The following is a 14,598-nucleotide window of genomic DNA, read 5'->3' on the forward strand; positions in this document are numbered from 1 at the left end:
TGTTTACATGCTACTAATGGCTGCTTTTATGCTACAATGGCAGAGACATATGCCCCACAAAGCCTAAAATATTTACTATCTGGCTCTTTATAAGAAAACATTTGAGACCTCTGAATTTAGGGATATAAAAAAAATGAGAAGAACTAGGATTGTTTAATATGGGAAAGAGAAATCTGAAGACAATATATCGGTTCATAATTTTGAGAGGATATTATATGAAAGATGACTCTTGTTTCTTAATTCTCTGCAAGGATAAATCCAGTGGACCTGATTTACCCAGTAACACAGGGAAGAATTTTCTGGCTCTGGATTTAAAACAGAGTGGTTTATAAGGCAAGTCTTACACATTAATGGTTACATGCATGGTGCAAAACTTACTTCTTTTTGGCACCCAAATTCCACTAGTAAAGATTCCTTTTGATTAGGGCTATTAGCTACAGATCTGCAACTGAATATAATAATCGATAAAGGAGTACCATACTAAGCCATTAATGGCCATTGATACCTGAACAAGAATTAATCAATTCAAAGGAAAAAGAGAGAATGAAGGATTTTTTTCTTTTTTCTTTTGGATAGGAGGAGATAAAGGAAAAGACCAGGNCATTAATGGCCATTGATACCTGAACAAGAATTAATCAATTCAAAGGAAAAAGAGAGAATGAAGGATTTTTTTTCTTTTTTCTTTTGGATAGGAGGAGATAAAGGAAAAGACCAGGGTCTCTGGCCCTTGAGTGGGGATGATGAGCTGATGTCTTAGGTTAACAGAGGGGCATAGGCTCCCACTGAGAGGAGACCAGTGAGATAGCAATTCTCCTGAAGACACAGATGAGCAGCCACTGAAGGCAAGCTGGTTTATTGCATTCTTTTGAGCCTTGGTGATTGGGCTTTCTTGACGCTGGAATCCCATAGACTACGAAAGTAAAGAATCCCGAAGCAGACCCTTCATATATATGTGAAGCAAGGCCTTTGCTGACCACTTGCGTTAGCATCACCTTGAACACTATAAACAAGGTGGATTCTTAAGCNGGGTCTCTGGCCCTTGAGTGGGGATGATGAGCTGATGTCTTAGGTTAACAGAGGGGCATAGGCTCCCACTGAGAGGAGACCAGTGAGATAGCAATTCTCCTGAAGACACAGATGAGCAGCCACTGAAGGCAAGCTGGTTTATTGCATTCTTTTGAGCCTTGGTGATTGGGCTTTCTTGACGCTGGAATCCCATAGACTACGAAAGTAAAGAATCCCGAAGCAGACCCTTCATATATATGTGAAGCAAGGACTTTGCTGACCACTTGCGTTAGCATCACCTTGAACACTATAAACAAGGTGGATTCTTAAGTACCATCCCAGAAGTACTGAGTTCAAAAGCAGAAGTTTGGGGATGGAACCCAAGAATACAAATGTTTAACATTCCCTACCCCCTTAACTTTGATGGTCTTTGCAGAGTAAAGGAGAAAAACATACAAACAATGTAAACTGATGTTCGTTTTTCTTATGTAACAAGCAAAGGGGAACTCTGAATAGAATCACATTTGACTGATTCTGAAGCTCAGAATACCAGGTGAGAGTCTTTCCCTCTTTCTCCAGCTAGTCATCATTCCCCCAAGGAATGTCTGATTTTAAAACTCCTTATCCTGCTGACTCTTTTTGCTTATAGCTGCTCAGGAATCCTAAAAAGTAGATGACAAGAACTGAACTCTTTTTTAAAGAAGTCCTTCTGAGCGCTTCTGATTTTTTTCTCAGAAAACAATGCTACTTATATATTGTTCTCATGTCAGGACTAATTGTCATTGGCATATGATAGGTTCTATTAAACATTATTACTGTTCCCTCCCACCAGGGGAGCTGTGTTCTCTGGTGTGGAATCTAAGAGGCAGCCTCTTCCACAGTCAGCTTATACTCATCCAATTTGCTAGCTGTCCAACTCCAGACTCAAGCTGTCTTGCTGTCTCCTGCACAGTCCTAAAGGAAACAGGGCCTAAGAAGCACAGTGGAGCCAGCTGTAAACATTCAGAAAACTCCCAGATGTGCTTTGGCGGGTTTCTGCGTCGCCTCCCTCCTGCCTGGCCCTTAAGCAAGCCAGGCTGCAGAGGAGGATTTAATCCCCGCACAGGAGACAGATTCTTTCTCTCTGTGGGAACCCACATTGGCCATGGGGATGCTAATTCTCTCCCCTCTGAGGAAGCTGGGAGAGCAAAGAATCATGGGTGTTGTTTTTCTTTTTTTAAAAAATGAGGAGGAGGAATGATCATATTCCTGGGAACAGGGAAAGCATCACTGAGATGCTATGCTTGGGATCATCTTGGTGACTGCCCTTTGTTGTTTTGATGTCGTCCTGGGTACTGTAAGACACATGACCGCCTAGTGTTGAACCCTGTCTTGCATACCAGATATTACATTTATAATCGCTGAAAGAATGCCATCACTTGGAAAGGTTCTTGTGAGTCATTTACTCAAAAGCCACAGAGATCATGAAAGAAGTCATTCTAGGAGTAAAGACAGTGAAAAGACCACCCCACTGTAAAACATGTGAAACAAAAAAAGGCCTGCTTTTACTTACAGTCCCACTTAGATTATTTTTGTAATTCACTTTATATGTTTTAATAATTAAAATTCTTTCTTTCTTAAAGAATTGATTTTTCATTAATTTGTCAAAAAGCTTCATCACTCTATCACTTTTTTAAAGATTTTAAATATTTGAGAGAAAGAGTACACACAAGCAGGGGGAGGGGTGGAGGGGCAAGCAGACTTCCCACCGACGTGGTGCCCAATGTGGGGCTCCACAAGGGGCTCGATCCCAGGACCCTGAGATCATGACCTAACCTCAGAGGCTTAACCAACTGAACAGCCCTGGCTCCCTCAGTCTTTATAACTTCTGAAGATACTAAAAGCTATTGGCTCAAGGAAATCAACTGAAGTTTGTTCCATAGTCCATTTTCCCATTGTGATGAGATGGCTCCTGTGTCCACTGAAGGATACGGCTGTGGATTGCCTCTGAAGGAGCACTGCCCCCCGGTCACGCTTTGGCTTCCTGGCTATGATTCGGGCCCATTACAGTTAGGTTTGAACTGAAGACCTGACTGGTAGAAGATAAACAAATAGACTCTCTTTTCTTTAAGGGGACATTATGAATAAAGCTCCTTACTTAGGTTTGCTCAGTAATAGTAATAGAGATTTTTAGTGATAGAAGAAAAGTTTTTCTTCCTTCAATTACTTTTCCCTGTAGGCTCAATAGAGATATGGATCTCATTTCCTAAGCCCAACATACGATTTGGGTTTGATTTCAATAAAATATCTATGAAGTGTCTTCAGCATGATCCCTATTTAATGGGATTTAGTTGTAAAGCTTAATTCATATCAGATTTTCTAAATGAGAGATCACTGTCAACTTATTGTTAATTGAATTCAATAAAATCAAGGGTCCTATAATTAATGGGAACGACTTAATCATTTTGCTCCTTGAATGAATGTAATTTTGTAAACACTGGTATCTTCTAATTTAGTGAAATAGCAACATTTTGAGGAAAATAAAGGTACATGTGACTTCTTTTTCTAGTAACTCTTAAATCAAATTAAATATACCTAAATCCTTCCTTACAAACATAATAAAAGAAAAAAATACTAACAAACTTACTCAAAATGTCACTAAATCTTCTGTTGTCCAGAACATCAGTGCAAATTAAACATGCTAATAATTAAGATGGGGCAAACTATAATACAAAGAGCAATGGTTTCAGTGTTTCCACATGGGTTATAGGTCTATCTGTGCCTCTAACTAGGGGTGACACTGGGTAAACCACCCACCTTTCTGGGCTTTGTTGTTGAGTGTTGGGCTAAATGAAATGATTCAAGTTCCTTGCACTGTTAGAGTTCCAAGATTCTTTATCGTGCAACATGGTTTCAGAAAACTTTATTATCTATTTTTTTTTATTTTGGAGAATTTAAAATATTAACAGACGTAGACAGAATGGAATAATAATGACTACCAGTGAACTCATTAAGCAACCCCAACAGTTACCACTCCATGGCCATTCATGCCCCTTCTATACCTCCATCCACTGACCCCTCTCCTATGTAATTGTAAAGCAAATCCCAGACATTAGCCTGTCTTTATTAACCTGATCCATCTTCCATCTGTATTGTTAGCACCTAAGGTCTTAGAAATTTTAATTCATTTTTAACAAGACTCAAATTACCTCACTATCTTTCCTTTTCATTTTTTAATAGAAATATTTTAGTTAACTGTAGATTCACATGCAGTAATAAGAAGTAATCAGGAAGATCCCATGTACTTTTTTACCCAGTTTCCCCCAGAGGTAATACCTTGTGAAACTATAGTATAATATCACAACCAGGATATTAGCATTGATACAATCCACTAATCTTATTTGGATTTCCCAGTTGTTTTTTTTTTTTTGTCTGTGTGTGTGTGTGTGTGTGTGTGTGTGTGTGTATTTGGTCTATACAATTTTATCACATGTAGGTAGGTTCACATATCCACCACCAGAGTCAAGATATAGAACAGTTGCATCACCACAAGGATTCTTCATGTTGCCCTTTTGTAACACTAACCCACCTCGCTTCACCCACCTCCTAACACTAATCTGTTCTCTGTTCTTCATTTTAAAATTCTGTCATTTCAAAAATGTTAATGAATGGAATTATATAGTCTGTAGCCTTTTTGGATTGGCTTTATCACTTGCATAATACTCAGAAGAGTCACCCAAGTAGTTGTGTGTATCAATAGTTTGCTCTTTTGAAGAAGTGAAAACCAACACCCCAGAAATAGAAACAATTATAAGAAAATATTATGAAAAATTATATGCCAACAAATTGGACAGCCTAGATGAAATGGATATAGTCCCAAAACTGGAGCAGGAAGAAATAGAAAATTTGAACAGACCGATTACCAGCAATGAAATTGAGCCAGTAGTCAAAAAACTCCCAATAAACAAAAGTCCAGGACCAGATGGTTTCACAGGTAAATTCTACCAAACATTTAAAAAAGAGTTAATACCTATTCTTCTCAAACTATTCAAAAAACAGAAGAGGAATTCAGTGAGGCCAGAATTATCCTGATACCACAGCCAGATAAACACACCACAAAAAAAGAAAACTACAGACCAACATCTCTGATGAACATGGATGCAAAAATCCTCAACAAAATACTAGGAAATCAAATCCAACAGTACATTAAAAAAAGCATTCACCATAATCAAGTGGGATTTACTCCTGGGGTGCAAGAGTGGTTCAATATTCACAAATCAATCAACTTGATACATCACATCAACAAGAGAAAGGATAGAATCCGAGTCCAAGATGGTGGAGGAGTAGGAGACCTTAATTTCGTCTGGTCTCAGGAATTCAGCTACATAGCTATCAAATCATTCTGAACACCTGCAAACTCAACTGGAGAGAGAAGAAAAGACTAGCCACAACTCTACGAATAGAGTAGAGGTAGGAGGTGTGGAGAAAAATCTGAGGTGATATATGGGTAGATCGACCCCAGGGGGAGGGAGCCTTCATCAGCTGGCTATCGGCAAATGATAGAGCAGCAGAAAATGAAACTGGAACTTTTAGAAGTCTGCTCCAGTGAGGGACATCACTCAGGCTGCTAAGCGGGGACAGAATCCTAGCTGGGACAGTGTGGTCTCAGGATCCTGCAGATCACAGGAAGACCGGGGATGTCTGAATGTGGCAGACCAGGCATCAGAGTGGGGAATCGGCTTACAAAGAGTGAGCCCAGGAGGGGGCTCCCAACTTGGGTTTGCCATAAACTACAAACCACAGCACAGTTAGGCCACTGCTCTCTGAGCAGGGACCCGACAAGTGGCAGAACTGGTGAGACCCCCCTTCCTCCCTTGGGAGGAGTTGCACAGGAGGGAGCCGCAGGAGTCCACAGGGTTTGGAGACTCAAAATGGGGTCATGTGCCTGAGATAGAAACGTTTGGTCACAGGGAAGGCGAGCACGAAGTGCAGCTGGAGACCAAGGAGACAGGAGTGATTGACTGCTTTTCTCTGAGGGTGCGCTGAGGAGTGGGGCCCCAAACTTTTGGCTCAGGGGCCAGAGATTGGGAGGCTGCCATTTTCATTCTCATCCTCTAAAGCTGCGTGGAAAGCCTTCAAGGAACAAAAGCCACACAGAGAAAACCAGAGCAGATTACTTAGCCTGGCTTCTGGCAAGGGTGGTGCAATTCCACCTGGGCAGATACAGTTGAGAATCAACACAACAGGCCCCTCCCCCAGAAGATCAGCAAGAACACCCAGCCAAGACCAAGTTTACTGATCAATGAGAAATGCAAAATTGCTGCTCTAGGAGAATACAGCACATAGAATTCATGGCTTTATTTATTTTTTTTACTTTCCTTTTCCAACCAATTTCTTTTTTTATCGACTCCCTTTAAAAATCCTTTTTAATTTTCATTTTTATGGTTACATTCTAGCCCTTCACTGTATTTAATCTTATTTTTGTATATATATAAGTTTCTCTTTCTTTACAATTTTGGGATGCAGTTTCTTCTAACAGACCAAATTACACCCAAAATCTAGTGTATGGCTCTGTTCTATTCACCTGTCTGATCATAGTCTCTTTTTTGTTGTTGTTGTTTTCTTTTTCTTTTTTTTCTTCTTCTTCTTCCTTTTTTTTTGTTTTGTTTTGTTAAAGTCTTTTTAAATTTCCATCTTTACATTTACATTCTATCCTTTCAATGTGTTTAATTTTATTTTTGTATATATAAGTTTTTCTTTCTTTAAATTTTGAGATGTAGTTTCTTCTAACAAACTGACCAAAATAAACTCAGGAGATAGTGTATGGCTTTGTTCTGTTCACCTGTCTGTTGATATTCCTTCCTTTGTTGTTGTTGTTTGTTTTGTTTTGTTTTTCTCTTTTTTTGTTCAATTTCCATTTTTAGAGTTATCTTCTGTCCTTTCATTGTATTTAACTGTATTTTTATTTATTTATTTATTTTTAAACTTTATTTTTATCCATACATAAGTTTTTTTTTTCTTTACAATTTTGGGATCTAGTTTTCTAAAAAACGGACCAAATTACACACAGAATCCAGTGTATTGCTCTATTCTGTTCACCTGTCTATTTTGTTTCTTTTTTTTTTTTCTTTTCCCCAGTTTCAGGTCTCATCTGATTTGTTTAGTGCATATTTCTCTGGGGCCATTGTTGCCATTTTAGTATTTTGTTCTCTCTTTCATCTATTTTTCTCTGAACAGAATGACAAGTTGGACAAACTCACCTCAAAAAGAGAACAAGAGGCAGTACTGACTGCCAGAAACCTAATCAGTATGGACATAAGTAAGATGTCAGAACTAGAGTTCAGAATAACGATTCTAAAGATACTAGCTGGGCTTGAAAAAAGCATAGACGACACTAGAGAAATAAAAGAACTAGAATCTAACCAAGTTGAAATCTAAAAGGCTATTAATGAGATGCAATAAAAAATGGAGGCTCTAACAGCTCAGATAAATGAGGCAGAAGAGAGAATTCGTGTTATGGAAGACCAAATGATGGAGAATAAAAAAGCTGAGAAAGAGAGAGATACACAACAACTGGATCATGAGGGGAGAATTTGAGAGATAAGTGATACCATAAAGTGAAACAATATTATAATAATAGGGATCCTAGAAGAGGAAAGAGAGAGAGGGGCAGAAGGTATATTGGAGCAAATTATAGTGGAGAACTTCCCTAATCTGGGGAAGGAAACAGGCATGAAAATCCAGGAGGCACAGAGAACCGCCCTCAATATCAATAAAAATAGGTCAATACCCCTACATGTAATAGTGAAACTTAAAATTCTCAGAGACAAAGAGAAAATCCTGAAAGCAACTCAGGACAAGAGATAAGTAATCTACAAGGGTAGAAACATTAGACTGGCAGTGGACCTAGCCACAGAAACCTGGCAACCCAGAAAGGACTAGCATAGTATATTCAGGGTGCTAACTGAGAAGAAAATGCAGCCAAGAATACTTTATCCAGCAAGGCTCTGATTCAAAATAGGAGCGATAAAAAACTTCCAGGACAAACAGAAACTTAAAGAATTTGTGATCACCAAACCAGCCCTATAAGAAATATTAAAAGGGATCCTCTAAGCAAAGCGAGAGCCCAAAAACAACATAAACCAGAAAGGAACAGAGACAATATAAAGTAACGGTCATTTTACAGGCAATAAAGTGCACTAAATTCGTATCCTTCAATAGTTACTCTGAATGTAAACGGGCTAAAAACCCCAATGAAAAAACATAGGTTATCAGATTGATTAAAAAACAAGAGCCATTGATATGATGTCTGCAGGAGACTCATTTGAGACCCAAAGACACCTCCAGATGGGAAGTGAGGGGGGTGGAAAACCATTTATCATGCTAATGGACATCAAAAGAAAGCTGGGTGGCAGTCCTTGTATCAGACAAGTTAGGCTTTAAACCAAAGACTGTACTAAGAGATGAGGAAGGACACTATATCATAATTAAAGGGTCTATCTAACAAGAAGATCTAACAATTGTAAATATTTATGCCCCTAACATGGGAGCAGCCAAATATATAAGCCAATTAATAACAAAATTAAAGAAACACATTGATAATAATACAAAAATACTAGGGGATTTTTAACACCCCCCTCATTGCGATGGACAGATCATCAAAGCAGAGGAGCAACAAGGAAATAAGGGCTTTGAATGATACACTGGACTAGATGGACTTTACAGATACATTCAGAACATTCCATCCTAAATCAACAGAATACATATTCTTCTTGAGTGCATATGGAACATTCCCAGAATAGATCACATCCTGGGTCACAAATCAGGTCTCAGTGGGTACCAAAAAATTGAGAATATTCCCTGCATATTTTTGGACCACAGCGTTTTGAAACTGGAACTTAATCACAAGAGGAAATTTGGAAAGAACTCAAATACATGGAGGCTAAAGAGCATCCTACTAAAGAATGAATGGGTCAACCAGGAAATTAAAGGAGAATTTTTAAAATTCATGGAAACAAGTGAAAATGAATCCACAACTATTCAAAACCTTTGGGATGCTAGAAAGGGAGTCCTAAGAGGGCAGTATATAGCAATACAAGCGTTTCTCAAGAAACAAGAAAGGTCTCAAATACACAGCCCAACCTTACGCCTAAAGGAACTGGAGAAAGAACAGCAAATAAAGTCTAAACCCAGCAGGAGAAGAGAAATAATAAAGATTAGAGCAGAAATCAAAGAAATAGAATCGAAAAGAACAGTAGAACAGATCAACAAAACTAGGGCTTGTTCTTTGAAAGAATTATTTGGCAAGGATGCAGAGAAAGGAGAACCCTCCTACACTGTTGGTGGGAATGTAAGCTGGTGCAGCCACTCTGGAAAACAGTATGGAGGTTCCTCAAAAAGTTGAAAATAGAGCTACCCTACGACCCAGCAATTACAGTACTGGGTATTTACCCCAAAGATACAAATGTAGTGATCTAAAGAGGCACCTGCAGCCCATCGTTTATAGCAGCAATGTCCACAACAGCCAAACTATGAGAAGAGCCCAGATGTCCTTCGACAGATGAATGGATAAAGAAGATGTGGTATATATGCAACAGAGTATTATGCAGCCATCAAAAAAAATATGAAGTCTTGCCATTTGCAGCGATGTGGATGGAACTAGAGGGTATCATGCTAAGCTACATAAGTTAGAGGACGTCAAATACCATATGATTTCACTCATATTGGAATTTAAGAAACCAAATAAACAAAGGAAAAAAGAGAGAAGACACACACAAACCAAGAAAGGGACTCTTAACTATAGAGAACAAACTGATGATTACCCAAAGGGAAGTGGGTGAAACAGTTGGTGGGGATTAAAGAGTATGCTCATTATGAAGAGCAGTGAGTAATCTAGAGAATCACTCACTATTTTGTACACCTGAAACTAAAATAACACTGTATGTTAGCTATATTGGAATTAAAATTAAAAGCTTAATAAAAATGAAAGCAAAAAAAAATAGTTTGGTCTTTTAATTGCTGAGTAGTGTGGAATGATATATCAGTTTGTTTAGCCATGACCTGTTGAAGGACATTTGAAATATTTCACGTTTTGGGCTATTCTGAATAAAACGGCTGTGAACATTTGTGTACAGGTTTTTTCATTTCTCTGGGATAAATGCCCACGAGTGTAATTGGTGGGTTGCATGTTAATTACATGTTTAGTTTTATAAGAAATTGCCGTATGATTTTATAGTCTAAGCAGCAGTGTGTGAATGATCTCGTTTCTCTGCACCTCCACCGGGCTTAGAAAGTGTCACTACTTGTCATTTTAGCCATTCTAATAGATACACAGTGATATCTCATTGTAGTTTTAATATACTTAATGGCTTATTTGCCATTTGTTTATCATTTTTGGTTATCTTTTGCATTTTTACTCCTCCGTTTACTTCTTTTCGGACTTTGCGGTGAGGATGGTGTTGCTGGTGAATTAACTATGAAGTTTGTTGTAGAATACTTAGATGGGAGGAAACAGATCTGCTCCTGAAATAGAAAGTATTGCTCACTATGGTTCTCAGCTCTGTGTTAGAGTCTCTGGGAGTACAAAGATGAATAAGACAAGAACCTTAGTCTAATACCATCTGGCACTTTTGGAAGGGGAAGCAGAAAGCATGGAGAAGTTTGAGGTTTCCAAATTGTATGACTTTTGTGTGAGTGTCATAGAGGTAACCATGAATGATGGATAGATTCCTGGCAGACACAGGCCAAGGATTCACATTCATTTAATATGAGTTAAAGATGCAAAAATGACTTTGCCCACAGGTAGCTGCCCAGAGTGAGGGACTGGGAAACACAGCAGCCCTCCCAGTGAGAGGAGTGCTCAAACACTCCTGCCTTCAAATCCCACAGAGGTGCTCCTGCTGATGAGAATAGTGGTTAGAGTGAGACTTCTCATGGCTCTTCAGGAAGCTTGTTCTGTCTATCCCCTCTCTCTTACTCCTTGGGCCTCCTAACTGTTCCAGAGAAATTGGATTTATGTCTAGTTGATCACCACTGGCAAGTACCTGGTGTCAACCCCAGTGCATACCTGAGTGTTGAATTTGAGTTTAAGTGAAGGAGATTGTTTCTAGAAATTTCATCCTCCCCAACAGCGCTGAGTCTCAGGTAATCTGTATCTGCAGTCTGCTGCAGAAATTAATGACCCACTTCAGTATTTACTTAAGAATTGGACAGTGATTGTCTAAGGAGAGAAATAGCTCAATAGAGAATAAGGAATAAATATACACACACACAAATTTAATTTATAGTAAAGGTGGCATTAAGAAGCAATGAGGAAAAGAGGGACTATTAGAAATCCTCTGGGAAAAATTCTTAGCTCACACCATACACAAAAACAAAATTCAGGTGGACTAATGATCTAAATGTAAAATTAAAAACATAAATGTATGTGTATGTAGAATAAAGTTTAACATTTTTATAATTTTTAAGGGTGAGATGGGCCAAAGTAAGAGGCCTTTTAATGAAGACGGGTAACTCAGAATCTGCAAAGAGAAACTGTATGGATTTTACTACATAAAAGTGAAAAAAATCTTTATGATAAAATAAGAAACAAAGTTAAAAAGAAAACTGAATGAAAATGTTATTTATATATATACATACATATACATATCACATATATCTTTACACATCTTGTTTTTCTGTGATGCAGAAGGATATATCTATATCCAATAATAAGTTATTTCTAATATACAAAGACTTTATGTAATTCCATAAGAAAGGTGCAAACTAAATATCAAAAAAATAGGCAAGGGATAGGAATAGGCAAATCACAGAAGAATGCAAATTACCATAAACATATGAATAGATGTTCACTTTCACTAGTAATCAAGAAACTAGAATTTAAAACCAAAAAATGAGGGGTGCCTGGGTGGCTTAGTTGGTTGAACATCTAACTCTTGATTTTGGCTCAGGTCGCGATTCCAGGGCGGTGGGATTGAGTCCTGAGTTGGGCTTTGTGCTCAGCAGGTAGTCAGCTTCTCTCTCTCTGTCTCTCTGTCTCTTTCTCTCTCTCTCTCTGCCCCTCCCCCCTTTCTAAAAACAAATAAATAAATCTTTTAAACAAAAAAACCCAAAAAATGACATTTAAAAATTAATCAAATACGGAAAAATTAAAAACAAATAATGTTCAAGTACTTATGGGATATGGGAAAGGACATTCTCCTACATTCTTGGTGGGAATATAAATCAATGCAGCCTTTTTCTGAGAATGGATTGTCAGTTATCTATTGAACTTTAAAGTGCACATACCCTTTCATATAGTAATGCCCCCTTTAGGAATCTACCACAGAAAAGTAGAGGTGTATAAGGGTATATGTGCTATGATATGTATTGCAGTATTAGTTATAGTAGCAGAAAATTATAATCAACCTAAAATATCTAGCAATAGGGAAATGCTAAAACAAACAAACTATGTCATAGTCATATAATGGGATACAGTGAAGCCATTAAAAGAAAGAGCAAAATCTATAGCATTGACATGGCAGGACATGATAAGATGTCCATGAGTGAAAAGCATAAAAATCAAATCAAGGAATGTATGTATATGCATCATGTTTTTTTTTGTTTTAAAGTGAGAGTGTGGGGGGGGGAAGGGGGGAGGTCAGAGGGAAGAAGGAGAGAGAGCATTTTAAGCAGGCTCCATGCCCAGTGGGGAGCCTGAGGTGGGGCTCAATCTCACACCCTGAAATCATAACCTGAGCTGAAATCAAGAGTCAGAGGCTTAGCTGACTGAGCCACCCAGGCGCCCCTATACATCATGATTAAATCAAGGGTGGGTGGCTGGGTGTGTGTGTGTGTGTGTGTGTGTGTGTGTGTGTGTGTGTGATTATAGGCCAAAAAATTCTGAAAGTCTGGAAAAATACGCACTATTAAAAATGGTTACGTACTGGAGGTATAGAAGTGCTGGGATGAGGGGAATTTCACTTTTTATTTTATGTACTTGTGCAGTATTTGCAATGATTTTTTTTTTTTTTAAGAGAGGGACGAGAGGGTGGGGGCAGAAGGAGAAGGTGAGAGAATCTGAAACAGGCTCCACGCCCAGTGTAGAGCCCAACACAGGGTTCGATCTCACAACCCCGAGATCATGACCTGAGCTGAAATCAAGAGTCGGAGGCTTAACTGTCTGAGCCACCCAGATGCCCCTGCAATGATTTTTTTTTTTATCACAAAGACATAATGCTTTATAATGTTAAAAAAGAAAGGAAATTATAAATGCTTAACAACCTAATCTTTGACCAAAAAGAAAGAATTTGGTTTGAAGAACTGCTTTAAAAGGAAATACAGGTAACTTTGCCTAATGAAAAATCAAACAAACACAAAAACCTCTTTCTTACTGCTGTATTAACGTTCTGTATCTGGAATATATATATTTCAGTGATTTCTCTCTGGTAACTTAATTCGTTGTGCTTAATTGATAGTGTTTACTGGAGTTTAGTGAGAACTATTTTGTAAGTATCTTTGGTTGTGATTTATCTGGTGTAATATCTCCCCCTATGAATTGACTGTGAGTGGGGAATTAGTAAAGCAGATACAGATCTGGAAAGTAGTCTGTGGCTTTACTTATCTCCACAGGAAGCCTTATTTCATATTGATAAAGTTTGAAATCTTTCCTGTAACTCTTTCCAATTGTTCATTATTGTTACTGTTTTAATGAGAGGTAGAAATGAGCCAAACCAACCTGCTTCTTTCCTTTTACTAATTTAATTTCAAAGGAAAGTCTTCAACCCAAATCAACCCAAATAAATGAGTGTGGATGGAATCGGATTCTGACTCAACATGTCCAATTAATTCTTGCCCAACATTAAGATAAATTCCTCAGAAACGGGGCGCCTGGGTGGCACAGCGGTTAAGCGTCTGCCTTCGGCTCAGGGCGTGATCCCGGCGTTATGGGATCGAGCCCCACATCAGGCTCCTCCACTGTGAGCCTGCTTCTTCCTCTCCCACTCCCCCTGCTTGTGTTCCCTCTCTCGCTGGCTGTCTCTTATCTCTGTCAAATAAATAAATAAAATCTTTAAAAAAAAATTCCTCAGAAACACCCACAAATAATAATAATAATAATAATAATAATAATAATAATAATAATAAAAAGTCCCTCAGTAAAGAATGATTAGTGAGAAGTGAGCTGGCTATAACCATCTTTGCTTACAAAAACCGTGTTTAAGTTGGCATTAATATTTGCCATCTATTCTATTATAAATATCAAGATTTATTGTAGAAATATGCCACAGATAGCACAATAATAAAGAAAACAGACTCATCTTAGGTTTTGAAATGTACCTAACAAACTCAACCTCTTGCAAAATAACTTTCTTATTCAAAATGGAACTGGGAATTGTTCAGCACACAATGAATCATCTTTTGGCAAGTACAATAGAATCTTTAGGGACATTTCCCAGCCTCTTGTTCAATTGTTAGGATGTTTTTAGCTCTCACAGGTAGGGAAGAAGGTAGCTTGGATAGCCATCATCTTGTTGCTAAAATTGTACAGTAAAGATTTTTCAGAGTTGCTGTTGCAATAGATCTTTTGCTTTTTTTTTTTCTTTCCTTCCTGTTTCTTTACCCAGAGCTGCTTTGTCT

General features: G+C 38.2%; 1 protein-coding gene across 7 annotated transcripts in view; it reads left to right on the forward strand.

Moving 5' to 3' along the window:
- ATG10 (autophagy related 10) overlaps positions 1–14,598 on the forward strand; it is a 224,814-nt gene that overhangs the window by 125,094 nt on the left and 85,122 nt on the right. The window lies entirely within an intron of this gene.

The sequence above is a fragment of the Ailuropoda melanoleuca genome, chromosome 3, assembly GCF_002007445.2.
Source record: "Ailuropoda melanoleuca isolate Jingjing chromosome 3, ASM200744v2, whole genome shotgun sequence".
In the NCBI taxonomy this organism is placed as follows: Eukaryota; Metazoa; Chordata; class Mammalia; order Carnivora; family Ursidae; genus Ailuropoda; species Ailuropoda melanoleuca.